The sequence below is a fragment of the Pyrgilauda ruficollis genome, unplaced genomic scaffold (genome assembly GCF_017590135.1).
Source record: "Pyrgilauda ruficollis isolate IOZ18807 unplaced genomic scaffold, ASM1759013v1 scaffold63, whole genome shotgun sequence".
Taxonomy (NCBI): domain Eukaryota; kingdom Metazoa; phylum Chordata; class Aves; order Passeriformes; family Passeridae; genus Pyrgilauda; species Pyrgilauda ruficollis.
In genome coordinates, this window is record NW_024528044.1 from 2,938,425 (window position 1) to 2,952,533 (window position 14,109).

General features: G+C 35.5%; 1 protein-coding gene across 3 annotated transcripts in view; it reads left to right on the forward strand.

The window, feature by feature from the left end:
• Window positions 1-14,109, forward strand: part of AKAP6 (A-kinase anchoring protein 6) — a 212,372-nt gene that overhangs the window by 170,801 nt on the left and 27,462 nt on the right. The gene's annotated exons all lie outside the window — the stretch shown is intronic.

A 14,109-nucleotide genomic window follows, 5' to 3' on the forward strand; every position in this document is an offset into this window, starting at 1 on the left:
GTCCAGTCAAGGAGCTCTACATGCTGCACAGGCATTACTAAGCCCCACTAAACATTGAAGGTAGGTATTATTATCATCCCCTTTTTAGAAATGAGGGAAATCAAATACTTGGAGATCAAATCACTTTTCAAGGCTTTCACAGAAAGTCAAGTGTAGCCTAACGACAGCTTCTGTTCAAGAAGGGAGAAAGAATAAACACAAGTTGCTGAGCTGTAAAGGAGGAAGCCAGGGTGTCTGACTGCAGTTATTTCTTCTGTTGCAACACAAAATGTAGACTAAAAAACAAAAAAAAAATCCTTCAAATTCTTGAGCTCATCATCGTTGCAAATATATGTTTATTTATTTGTTATTTATTCACGCTATTTATTCCTCTTTAAGTCCTTTGAGTTCATGTTTTCTAGCTTTCCACAGAAAATGATGTGGTCAAGAACCAGAATCTTACTTTCTAAATGAAATCCAAAATTCTCGGGGTAAACACATAGTTCTAGCCCCTGAAATACCAGATATAACAAGACTAATAATTGGCATAACTGATTTTCTAAACTAAAAATATACAGCTGTTTTGTGGATCAGGAGAGATTTGGAGCTGTAAAGAATGAGAAGGAATATTAAAAAAGACTTTGTATTCTTTCATAAAGTTTTACCAAGTTTCATTTGACTAAGGTCTAGCCAGAAATTTAAGTGCCTGTTAGCTTGTCAGTAGAAGTGGCCTGCCACGTTTCTTTTATGTGTCTGGGACTTCAAAAAGCATGCTTTTTTCTTTGCAAAATTCCCTCAAAAAGCAGCAAGAGAGCCTAAATAATCGGTCATATATTTCTGTCACTTGCAATAAAACTTAAGACATTAAGTGTTTTATACAGAGAAATGATCAGCCTCCAAAAGTTGTTTTGGGTTTGGCTCACAGACCAGCTACTCGAGAACAAGCTTAGACTTGTGAGTACCTGTCTGTCTCAGTATCCCTTCTCAATCATGTACAACTGGGAAAGCCTCTAGTGTTTCCAGTAGCAAGATTTATAAAGGAACTTGTTCTCTTTATCCTCCAAACTGTGATGGGGAACAAGATTTTTCTCTTTAGAATGGCATTTTAGCAGACATTATTTCTAAATTTTGTTTGGCAAAAATAATGTTGCATTTCATGTCATTTCCTGATCTGGTTTTATTTGAAGCAATAAGCAACACGCTGTATAGAGTCATACCTGTCTCTTAAATCTTTATTTGTGTCTTTAACAAAAATAGTCTTGCTTTTCTGTAGTACTGAAAGCTTGTGGTTTTCATTCACTTTAGTCAACATATCCATTAAAGAAATCAGACTACTTAATCATACGAAACATGTTGAAAATTTCTTCTCGTTTGAAATTTCTAAAAGTCAACGGTTTATTGAATTCCACAGCTAGTATTATTTGTTGCCATTTCTGCTTGCCTTGTAAACACTGTAAATTTTGTGATGGTTGTAACTATTTCTAATGACTAGACCCCCTCAAACTGTAAGTTTTCATCTTCCACTACATTTATGACTTCAGCATACCAGATGATGTAGTGTCATTTAAAAAAAAGTATTTCTCATCAGCATCTCTTATTTCTCCAATGCCTAATGCAACTGAACTTTCTGATTAAATAATATAGGTTGCATTGGTAATTAATAGTCCACATGTCTTATGATGCTTTTTATATTTACTGAAAAGTTTGTAGAAGAGTCAACACTGTACTTCATACAAAAAAAAAAAAACTAGTTAAATGTACTTCAGTCAAATAAAACAAAAGTGAGTTTGGAAGCATTTAAGATTGTGGCCAAAATGAAATAAAACTATTAATGTTGAATAAAGGTTTGGAGACTCGGAAATTAAAGAAAATGATGGCTGTTCCTACCAGTGGCAGGAATTGCTTTCACCACTGCATTCTGGATCCTTTACAGTTTTTAGAATGATGTTTCTGGCAGAGCTGTAGTTAAAGAATTACAGAATTTCAATATGCATGTAACAAAGGTATGCAAAACAGTCTGCCACAGAAAGTCCAGAAGAGGTCAAGCTGGATTTAATCCTTTTCGCACCTCTATGATGAAAAAAAAAAAAAAAAGTTTTAATAAATTTCTCAAAAGGAGTGTGATTTCAGAGCCCCAAAACTTTTCACAGATGAAGAATTGTTTACCCAAATTTTGTTTGGATTCAATTTTAGCAAACAGAAAGGCATACAGTACTAAATGATAGAAAACCAGGTAGGATTCCAAAGTTGAATGTAGCCTAATGCCTCTTACAAAGGTTTGAAGCGAATTCAGACTGAATTTCCATGACCCACCATCCCAAAGTAGCACTTCTGTGGACCACTGAAATGGGAAGCCACATCTTTATAGTAAAGCAGCTGTACATACATATTTTTTGGCCCTAATACAATACATGGTTATATCTCTAAGTTGATTTAATTTGCTAAAATATCAATGCACAGTACTCTGTATATATGAAAATACACATAAACACAGAACACTTAGATATTTAATGTACCTCAGATTTTTATTTAATATACTTATTACTGAAAAATAGTTCACTTTGTGTTTCACTAGGCTCTTCCTATTTAAGGTAACACTGATATGACATCAAATTCCCATTTAAGAATAAATGCTGTGCTGAGATAGCAGCTGTCATTCCATCATCTCATTTTGGCTGTGAATCCTGAACCATAATTCTGGGGATTTTTTTATAATATTACTTACTTTGTGATTAATCAAAACATCAAAATTAATCTTAAAGAATATATAGTTGTCTGAACCCTTTTTCCCCCTCAATTGCTCCCTTTTCTGGGACAAATGAAGAGACAGAAGAGCTCTGGACTAAGACTGGGGTGTGGGATGGAGGTTTCTCTAGTAATAAGAAGAGCTGAGCTCAGCAGAGCTCAGATACACCAATATACTGAATGCTTTGGTGAACAGAGAATGACCTAGTGGCTATTTTTAGGGTACAAATTCATATTTTGCTTACTTCTTAGGTCTATTTTATGTACTGTCCCCTTATTTCTGGTACCATGATGATTGCACCATGAACAGCATAGATAGAGGCACACTAAAACAGACTACCTACAGGACAGAGATCTCTGAGTTTCTTTTCTAGTAATTGGAAGGAAGAAAAGTACTTTTGGGATGCAATTAATCCATTCTGGTTTAGGCATCCAGAACCAAAAAATTGAAAATTTAGGCTATGGAGATGAGGTACTGTACCTCAGAATACCTGCTTCTAAATGACTAAATGAGCTCAGACTCACATTTTCCATTAGTTCAGATGAATCCCACTCAAGAAATCATCAGGAGTATCATTAGGACAGATGGACTTGGGGATGAGACAATTGCAATTCCAACTTAGAATGATTTACTGATATTTGTGAGGTTCTTCTGCACTAATTACAGGTTTATTTATTTTCCAGAAAGATTAAGCCCAAATTTCTCTTTCAGTTCTCCTAGACGTGCAATAGGGTGCTCATTTGAACCATCTTGTTAACAGGAACTGGTGAGGAGGCAATTGAGTCCTTGTCCTTGTCTTTCTTACTGTACTGGAAGGATCTGTTTTTAATTCTCTTGTCATGGGTAAGCTTGAGAGACTTGAGGTTTCACTCAGTTTGAGCAACACAGGAGACACTGGCCTACAGAGGAAGCTGTTCCTAACTGGCCATTACAAAGTAAAGCTTGCAATTTCATAGTGACAAAGGGCTTACAGTTCCTTTCCCAAGACTTTCATATCAATGACACCTACAGACTTTGAGCCATATTTCCCCTAAGTCATGGTCTCTTGAAGACTCATATGTGTAGAAGTAAAAAAAAATGGTTTCTTTTGAGAGAACACTCTCAGTTCTATCACTTATTATTTTTATTGTGATTGAAGATATAATTGGCTTTTTTATCTTTTGATCCATCCGAATGACTCCTTGAAAATAAGACTGCTTATCATACTGCTATTGCCTTGAAGACTTAGTTACTGCAAAACCAGAAACATTCTCTTCTGTTACTATTAACCTGGAAAAGGAAAATGAGAAGAAAGCAGAAGATGAGAAAAGAAAATGAGAAAGAAATATTTCCCCGAAAAAAAAAAGCCAGGACTGACTCGCACTAATTTACAGAGAGGGCTGGTACTTTGGTTGGCCTCAAAGCTTTACCTTTGTTACTGATAACATGTGGAAAACCAAGTACAGCATGGACTGGGAATATAAGACAGTTAAGAAAAATTCACTGCATTATCTCCATCAAGGTTCACTTTGTACTACTGCATATGATTAGATGATTTATTTGATTGTCTATAACTGCCCCTTTGGAGTCATAGCATTGCATTTTCAGGTGCAAATCTATCCAATATTAGTGGATTATTGATTGAGTAGTGTCTCTGGAGCCATTAAATTCTACTAATGAGGTTTTTCTTGAACTGATGGATCATACTGGACAGTTTTCCCAAGTTGGTTTTTTTTTTTTTTTTAAAACCAATCTTTCTGATGGATCATACTGGACAGTTTTCCCAAGTTGGTTTTTTTTTTTTTTTTTGTATGTAAGTTAAAAGATCATAGTCCCAATAGGGAGTATTTTTCTGGACTGTATTTACCTGTATTGTAGTAAGTACCTTTACTTACACTGAAAAAAATTTCATACTGCCAAGAAATCTATTGATTTTAGTAGAATTTGTAGGGTAAAGTGTAATTTAGTATGAGTAAGAATATTAGTGTAAAAGAATAGGTCCTCACTATACATTCCTTTGTGTTTATTGCATTCATTATCAGGCAAATTATGTATCACAAATACGTGAGTCAGGAATGGGATTTGTAGACTGGTACCACATTTCTAGGGACAAGAGAATGGCTTAGTTAATACTTGCTGCATAAAGTCAGTGGGGGAAAAATGTAGTATGTGGATTCCTGTCCTTTGAAGGATGGCTCTTTTACTGTTGTCTTAGGGAAGGGGTGCATTTCCTTGTGTCAAAATAAAACTGAAGGCCTGGCCCCTAATCTGATGGATTTTCCCTGCATTTTGTCAATGGCTGATGGTGCAATGTCATTATTATGGAACCATCTTTCCCTTAGTCACATTGATGCTTATTTTAATATTTTGGTCACAGTAAGAGGCACCTCATTATGTTCTAAGCATTGGTGAAGGAAGAAGTGAAGGCTTCTTTCATGGCCCCTTTGCTTTCATCCTGTCTAGTCTTCTCACCCCAATCTGATCGCCCAGGCAGTGGAAAAAAGGCACTTGAAGGCACAATACTATGAGTGCCTCTGAGTCTCTAAGACCATCACAGCAAGCAGTCACCATAGCCAGACATCGTTTTTGATAACCCTTAGCTTTTGACTGCCATTCACAGTTCTTCTTGACCAAATCACCTGCTTCTGTCCTTCCTGCGGTTTTTGATAACCCTTAGCTTTTTGACTGCTTTTTGACAGTTCTTCTTGACCAAATCACCTGCTTCTGTCCTTCCTGCTAATTCAAGCTTTCTCATAGTCCTGGGACTAAACTGTGTATGTCAGTCATGTCCGTCTAATTTGTACAAGGGGCAAGTTAGTATTAATTTAAAACTTAGCATATTTATAGAATCACAGAATCATAAATTTTAGAAGAGACCTCCAAGACCATCAATTCCAACCTTTGGCTGAATACTACCATGTCAACTAAACCATGGCACTAGGTTCCTTTCAGGTAGTTTTAGAGAGTGATACTCTGAGCCTCCTTTCCTTCAGGCTGAACAATTCCAGCTCATTCAGCCACTCCTCATATGATTTGCCTTCCAGACCTTTCACCAGCTCTGTTGCCCTTCTTTGGACATGCTCCAGCACCCCAATGTCTTTCTTGGTGTGAGTGGACCAGAACTGAACACAGGACTTGAGATGCAGCCTCACCAGTGACAAGTAGGGAGGGACAATTACTTCCCTAGTCAATGTGATCACTTGTTTTAATCTTATTTACCAGGTTAGGTACTGAGGGAGCTACCCTACATCTGGGAGGGGTGAACCTACCTCGCCACAGTGCTGCCTGGATCTAGTTGATTCTGCTCTAAGTAGCTTCTCTTGTTGGGGACTTTTAGTTTTGTCTTGAACTGAACCCAAAAACTGTGGGCCTGATTGCATATTTGTGCTTAAGGTAAGGCAAAAGAATGTATATCCATTCTGAGGATGCACTGCTTTTTGGAAATAGGACAAACACAATTTCTGGAAAAACCTGTTTGTTGTCCCTGTGCGTATACAGATAGACATGAAAACATCACAATTTATTTTCCTCAATTTACTCTGGCACAGCTCAACCTGTGTGTTTTTGCATCCAGGCAAAATTTACTTAGTTGACATAAGAAAAAAGCCAGAGGAAATATCTTTTTCCTTACTTATTACATGCGTTTATTTTCCCTTTGCTGTTCTGAAGTCTCCAAAAGAATAGTCTAATCTATTTTATGTTTGCTGCTTTCCCACAAAAAAAGTAATACCTATACACTTCAGGACATGTTTTTCTGTAATTCAGAATAGGGTCTAAGCTCTCAGTATATTTTGGAATATACCAGGCCCATTGCACAAAGACAGCAAAAATACATGTCCACCACCTATGAGAGAACTGGATTAAGAAAGGGAATAAGTACGCTATTAACATCTGAACCTCATCTTGAGATTTACAGGTACTGATGTACACCCATGCAAGGAAGTTTTTCCTTTAAAGCTCAATATAGCTCCAAGATAGAATACAAAGTTTTAACAGTTTTAACTCTTCACTAAAAATGCCTGAAATTCATACCTACGGTTTTTAGGCAATTGGAGGTGGTTTCTTGGCATCTAATATGTGATCTAGGTGGAGAAACATCTTGATTTCTTTTAAGATGTAATTCTAAGTGAATTTCAAAGACTGGAAGTCAAGTTGAACCTAAATGATGCCTTACATGATTTTTAAGAAAAGTTGCCACCTGTACCTGAATTTGTTTACTGTCTTGAATTTCTACACATTTCATTTGAAACTCTACTCACTGTGGTGATCTAACAAAAATTTCAAATTTAAAATGTCCAGTATAGGCAAACATATTTTTGATCCATGTAATCCAGGATTCACTACAAAAGCAAAACACTGATGTTTATCCTACCTGTCTGATGATTAGCCTGCTTTTATCTTAGCATTTTCTGGGGGGCAAAAAAAGAAACCCTGGAAAATTGTGGCACTTCCTGGAATATTTCTCCTTTGAATCTTTTTCACTGGAAAGATAATTTCTCAAGTTAAGTGAGAAGAGGACAGACACAAACCAAAGGCATTTATAAACACTATGCTAGACTAGAAATATGAATCCTCATGCCATTCCCTCTGGCTTCTCTATCTGAGTAACTTGGCTTATTCCCTGGAACCAAGTTAACCCCAGCTTCAAAGTGAGTAGTATATAGCTCTAAAATACTTCCATTTGAAAATGAATCTAATTCCCTGTATGAAACACAAGAAAAATAAGTCTTGGAAAAGATATGTTTTATTTCAGTAGGGAAGATTCATTTCCATCCAACACCATTTTACTTTTATTTTTAAAAGTTATCTTTCTGTAATTGCACACTAGTTTAGAGTTAAGATAGGAGCATCTTAACAATAATGGGCACTTTTTTTAACAGATTATTGCCAAAAGTGCATTCTTTATTCCAGGGAGACACTGTAATAGATACCAGCGCTTTCGTAATGATACAAGCAATCTGTAAGCTATTATAGTTTCTTTTATAGTAACTTAATCTTCATATTGTTTTATACGTCTGGAATTTTAATAGCGTTTTTAATTTATGAAGAGGAGTATATTACATATTACTAGTTACATGGGAGCATGAGCGAAATAAGAGACCATTGAATGGTATTCTTACAAACAAATATTTTGAAGTACTTAAACAGGCATAAGGAATAGAACAAAGAAGTTAAAGAATGCCATACAGATATAATAGTAGCTTTTATGGAATGGGTCCAGAACCACCTAATCTGAATTGTGACTGTTTTTAGTGCATATATTTTACTTCAAGAGAAAAATGGGAATGCTATTTAAAAGTAAATATTTTACTTAATATAAATATATTTACCCAGTTAATGAATTTAATTATTAAAATTATAATAACATATAAATAATCTATTATGTTAATAATACATATAATAATTAAAAAATTCAATTATTTATTCAAATAAGTACAGATACCCATGTACCTTTTTACAGCTAATGAAAAGAACTAATTAAATACTTGCTTATATGTAGAACCCTTGTGTACATTCCTAAAGCTAGTGCAAAAATGAAGTCCTTTTTCCTTCTAGTTCATTGTCATTTTTAATGTGTCTAGAAAGAGACACAGTTCTCTGGTAAGAGAAATATCATAACACTTTGCTAAGCAGTGAGTTACAGAGATATGATCAATGTAGCAATTTAGTGGTTGTAATACTATTAAAAGTAAGGCTTTTAAATGAAGAGAACCAGTTCACTATTTTGAAAGAAGTGATATTCTACTTTAAACTGTCATTCTGTATTTCTGACTTGCAATTAGATGATATTTCTAAAATGTCATTCCCAGATTCTGTTGTGACTGTCATCATAATAAAATGTGACAGGAAAGATATTATATCAATACTTTTTCCATAATTAGCATTACATTTCTCTCAAGGGTTAAGTACAAAGGTTCTTCACTGAATGGTCTGCAAGCTTTGTGCCTTTAAAATTTTTTAATATAACCAAGACTGGTGACAACTGGGAGACAGATCTATGAACAAACCCGTTTGGAGAGAATAGTTTTGTGGTGTGTGATATATGTTAGGCAAATGAGCTTATTAGGGCTCTCATCTATTTTATTATTGGTGCCCAATTTAATAGAGGCATTTAAAAAACAGTATTTCTGCCTGCGTCCTTGAAATGAAGAAGATACATTGATATAATTGAGAGCAAATGATTGCATGTTGTGCCATTTAATCATGTCATTTTTCAATTGCTGTTTTTTGCACTTCACTGCATACTTATAGAATATTTAGCTTCAATATAGATTAAGTCACACAGTATGCAACTGAGTAGATTTCCCATATTAGGTGACATATTCTTTTAACCTTGAAATCAGCAAAAGAACACAGGTTTGGCAGTATTTTTCTAAACAATGACAAGTAATCATTCATTTTCTATCTTTGTCACTTAGCTTTTTTATTTTAAGGAATTACTCACCTATTAATATTTTTTGAGAAATTGTTGGTTTTATTTTTCATTCAGAACCAAAAATTCTTCTTTTCACCATCTGCTCTGCAAGAATGCATTAGCCTGAGAAGTTCTAACAGGCATTGCCATTTCACAGATGACACTGAAAACTACATTTTTCCCAAACTTTGCAAGCATTTCCTCATTTATTTTTCCTGTTTTCCTGTTTCTTGTTTCTGTTTATTGATGTATTATTTCTGTTAGTTGTGATACTTAACAGTTTAACGTTATCGCTTTTAAAACTTGATATGCTGCCCTAGCCAAAAATCAGGCATAAAAAGGCAAATAAATTCTAAGAGTTGTAGTTTGATTGGTGTACACAGAAGGGTGACTTCCATTCTCAGATCCTGCCTTAATTTCTGCATGTGATTGTTGTACTAAAGAACAGCAGATCCATCTTCCATCAAAGAACAACTGGTGCAATCAGAAGTGTATCATTCCCTCCCTCACATATCCACATTATGCAAGAAGGAGGAAGAGTAAGCCTTTAACAGAGCAAGGTTAGACAGACACTTCCTCTTAGTTCTGGTCATTTATCTGCAGCTAAACTTCTTTTGTTTTCCTAAAAACAGCCTGTGTTGCCCATGCATACAACAGAAGCCCAGAAATAGTGCTTCTCTCAGTATACCTTGGCATTTCTTCTGGGCCTGAAAGCAGAAAGAAAATCCATCTGTTTAAATTACTGTTTGTCATTGTCCAACTATTTTCAAATCCCTGGCCATCTCTACATGAAAATTTAATCCAGTTGTAGAGTGAAAACAAGAAACTTCAGATCCCATAAAAGTGAATTCTCCGAACAATATGTTACAAATGACGCTATGAAAACATTTTAATAATCTTTGTGGTGAATGTGTGGATTATGTAGATTTAAGGCAACTCAACTAATTTTACAATGACTTTTAAACTACTTTTAAGCATAATTAGTCTCACTGAATTAATCAAAAGTCTTAAATAGTTAATATAAACACCTGGTCAAGATTCTTGATATACCATGTTTCAGTGGCCTACTCATCTTACATCTTGTGTGAGAAGGCTGACTTCCCATACATGTCTTTCCGTCATGCAGAGCAGATGGTGCAGCACAGCTCAGATGCTGATATGCCGCAGGAAGGCTGAGGGATGGAAACTCAGTGGGGCTTGAGGAGCTATAACATTCCTCAACTTCCCACCTTTCTATGCCTCTCATATGCTCTGGCACTGCCTAAAGCTGTGCACATGTTTGTGGTCACATGTCACTCAGTTAGGAGTCACGCAGCTAAGCCAAGCACCTTCTGTTCAGATCATGGCCGCTTCCATCCCCATAGATAGTGCCATTAGCCCTTGGCTTGGAAGGAGTGTTTGATGTCATTTGACTCAGCAGGGGCTTTTCCAGATGATTTAAGTCATGGTATTAGCAAGCTGTGAAAGCAGTTTCAGGTAGCCCTTTTTAGCTATGCGGGTGATAACTTCAAAGCACTGAAAGTAGGAGTAGGCAGGGGGAAGTAAAGCCTTCCAAGATTCTAGCAGCATGGACAGGAATCCTCAGTATGGGAAGCCATGACCATAAGAACATTCTAATGACTAACACCTCAATGATATCAGGGTATCTGTTGTGAAGCAAATGACTCATGCACAAAGTCAACTTCATCCACAACAGTTGCAGTTACTGTGTATACTCTTAGCCTGCAGCAGCAAAAAAAGTCAAATACATTTATTTAAGTCTCACTGCAAATGGCTTAAGTGAATATCTTTCTCCCACATTTACAAAGATTTGGATTGTGTTTACATTTACCACAGCTCAATGAACACATGATAGTATGAGGGGACAAAATTGTAAGTGTTTAATCTCTAAATCTACACTTCAGCAAATCTTCTGCACGCACAGAAGACTAAGTGAGCCTAAGTGATGCACCTCAGTGTACAGTTAGATCACAACCTAATTTTCTGAATCTTCAAGTGCCCAGTAGCTTACAATAGCAGCCGTAAACTATAAGACCCTAGGCTCAAGAGGGGTACTCATCATATTTCCTTACTCATCAAATTTTTAAATTAATTTACTTTTATTGAGCATGAATTATAGCTTCTACATTCACAGTGTAGAATGTACCTCGCAAATAATTAATTAAAGTAACTGTCATCCTGGAAGCGTATTTTGCATGTGCAATTACTGTATTGACAGGTTTTTATAGGATGCCATTTTGACAACAGCAAAACTTTGATGGATATACAACACCACAGTGTATATATCATGTCATGGCCTATAGGCAATTATTGTGTCCCTTTAAGACACTGAACACAAGACCCTAATACTGCTTAAAGTCATTATTGTTAGTGCTCTTATGTAGGGCTTAAAGATGTCTTTGCATGATTAAGTTCTCTGGGTTTTAAAGTATTGTTTCTATAGCAAACTGTTTCAATACACTATTAGATACAAGCACTTCATTCTTCTCCTGTTTAATATTAACCATAATATCATGTAATAAAATTGAAACAAAAGTGCCATAGGCCTAATTGTACTGTCACAGCCATGTAAATCAGAAATAGCTTCAGTAAAGCTACTGTTATTATGCTGGTGTAAAATTGATATAAATTAGAAATGACTTGGACGCTGTAGCTCTGCTTTCAGATAACACAATGTAAAGGCCTCACTTGAAGTCCCCTATAATGGCTTATGAATGCAATTCTCCTTACCTCATCATGTTAAAAGGCATTGTATCAGAAAAGACCAATATTTATAAGGGATGACTTAATCAGATAGATCAAGGTAAATTAATGTTATGGGGCCTGATTCTGAGCCATATTGACTTCTATGAAGTTAATGCAGACCTACATAAATTTGGCTGTGATTGCTGTATAACTCACCATCATTTCAAAAAAAAAAATGAATTGTTGTTATAAAATGTAAAATAAGAACCCTGACTTAAGATAGACTTTTTGGTCCAGTTTAGTTGGCTGGTATTTTTCCTGATCTGACATTAAACTATGAACATCATCAGAAAGGAAATGTGCCAGACGTGGTAGTTACATCAAGAACTACGAAGGAAACTAGTAATGAACTCTAGGAAAATAAATAAGGGCAAGTTCAGGAAACGCAAGTGAAAATGCAGCTCTGGTATAAATTGAATAATAAAATTCCTGGTCATATTTTGCCATAAATAGTGGTTTGGGAATTTGTCATTCGCCTTATTTAAAATTCAGAAATATTAAAGGTACAGGGTTCTCTCATTACAGAAGTAATAGAATTCTAGCTATTATAGAGTTAGGGTAATTTAAATAGCTATAGAATGCATTATATCAATAAGTGGAACATCTGTATGAAATGTCCACCTGCTACTGTACTACTCAGTGTACTTTACAATGAAATGTACTTAATCATTTTAAGATGTCTTCTAATGAAGGCTTATCGGGAATAACATTTTGAACACAAATACTTTTAGGCATTAAAACTTCTTCTTTAAATGAGATTGCATTGCCTTGTTTACCCTTGTTGATTAATAAGCAATCTGTTAGGATGGCCCAGTTGTACTAGTGAAAGTGGATTAGTAATTCAGCTGTGTTTGTGAGTTTAATCATCATTTCTCTTGAAGGCTTTAAAGGAAATCCCTGTCTTTTGCACACTATCCCTATGCAAAGAAAAGATACGTGTTTTTAGATGTATATACCAACCTTTCAGTTCACACTTTCGGCTTAATATTATTGATCAAGAACAACAGCAAAATACTCCTTTGAGTTTTGACATTTCTAATTATAAATTTCAATTTTTAAAGAAACACTGACACAAAAACTGGAACTGGAATTCGCTTTTTTATAGAATGTTTTTGTTTTGCTGATAAAATTAAGAAAGGTGTCCTGGTTTTTTATCACTTAATGCTTCTGAACAGCTTTGAGAGGTGTAGTGGCTTTTTTATGCTTGCTTCTTATCATTAACTGGAAGTTTAGAGGCAAACACCCTGTCTTCAAAAAAGATGATAGTTCACATTTTCTCATGGGGTCATGCACTTTCATCTGTGGTGTCCCACAGAGGGAAACAGATGTTGGCAAGTTACAATTTAAATTATCTGGAAAGCTCCCATGTGTAGAGCACAGTCCTGTTAAATTCAGGAGTAGCACAGCCCTATGATAATTATTGAATTCTTGAGCTATGCAATGTTATAAAAGTAAAGGATTTCAGAGCCTGGGCTGAAGCAGTCATCCTCACGTGCATTTTTGCCTTCTGTACCCCAGTTTCATAGATGTTATTATTAAAATATGTTATGAGTTTAAAAAATCCTGGTTTGATGTTCAGTGACAGTAGAATATAATCAGGGATAAAACCATGCTTGGAAGAGCCCCATGCCACTAACTGCTTCCGGGTGGTAGACCTCGTTCTAGTTCTGGCATGTAGGATGCATTATTTATTCTGCTGCTCAACAACATTTTCAGTACAGTTTCTTAGGGTTTTGGTGGAGAACCAACATATCCTGGCTCCCATCAAGTTTCAGTATTAGGGCTTAGCAATTGTCTCCCATTGTCCAGTTTATGTCAAACTGCATTCTCAGTAGCACATACTGGAATCAGAGTATGAAGTAAACACATTGAATTACTTCTTTTCAGGGATGATACAATTATCACAGTTTTCCTACATTTACTTGAATATGGAACTACCCTGAAAATATTTTATGATAACAGAAAACATCTGTAAACAATTTTATACTAAATTTTCTCCTTCTGTAATGTTTCTTCTGTGACAGGGCACATATGACCCATAATTTCTATTGTTTTTTTTCTAAAAATATACATATTCTCATTGCATGACTACAATTTTTCCCTCTTATTTTTCTGTAGAATCTCTGAAGCTGATTACTGTCAGGGTAACTAATTTCAGATGTGACCCAGTTGAATGAAAAAGAAAGGAAGAATAAATGAGTCTACACCATAAAACTTTCAGCATTATAGAGACAGTTAGCTATGT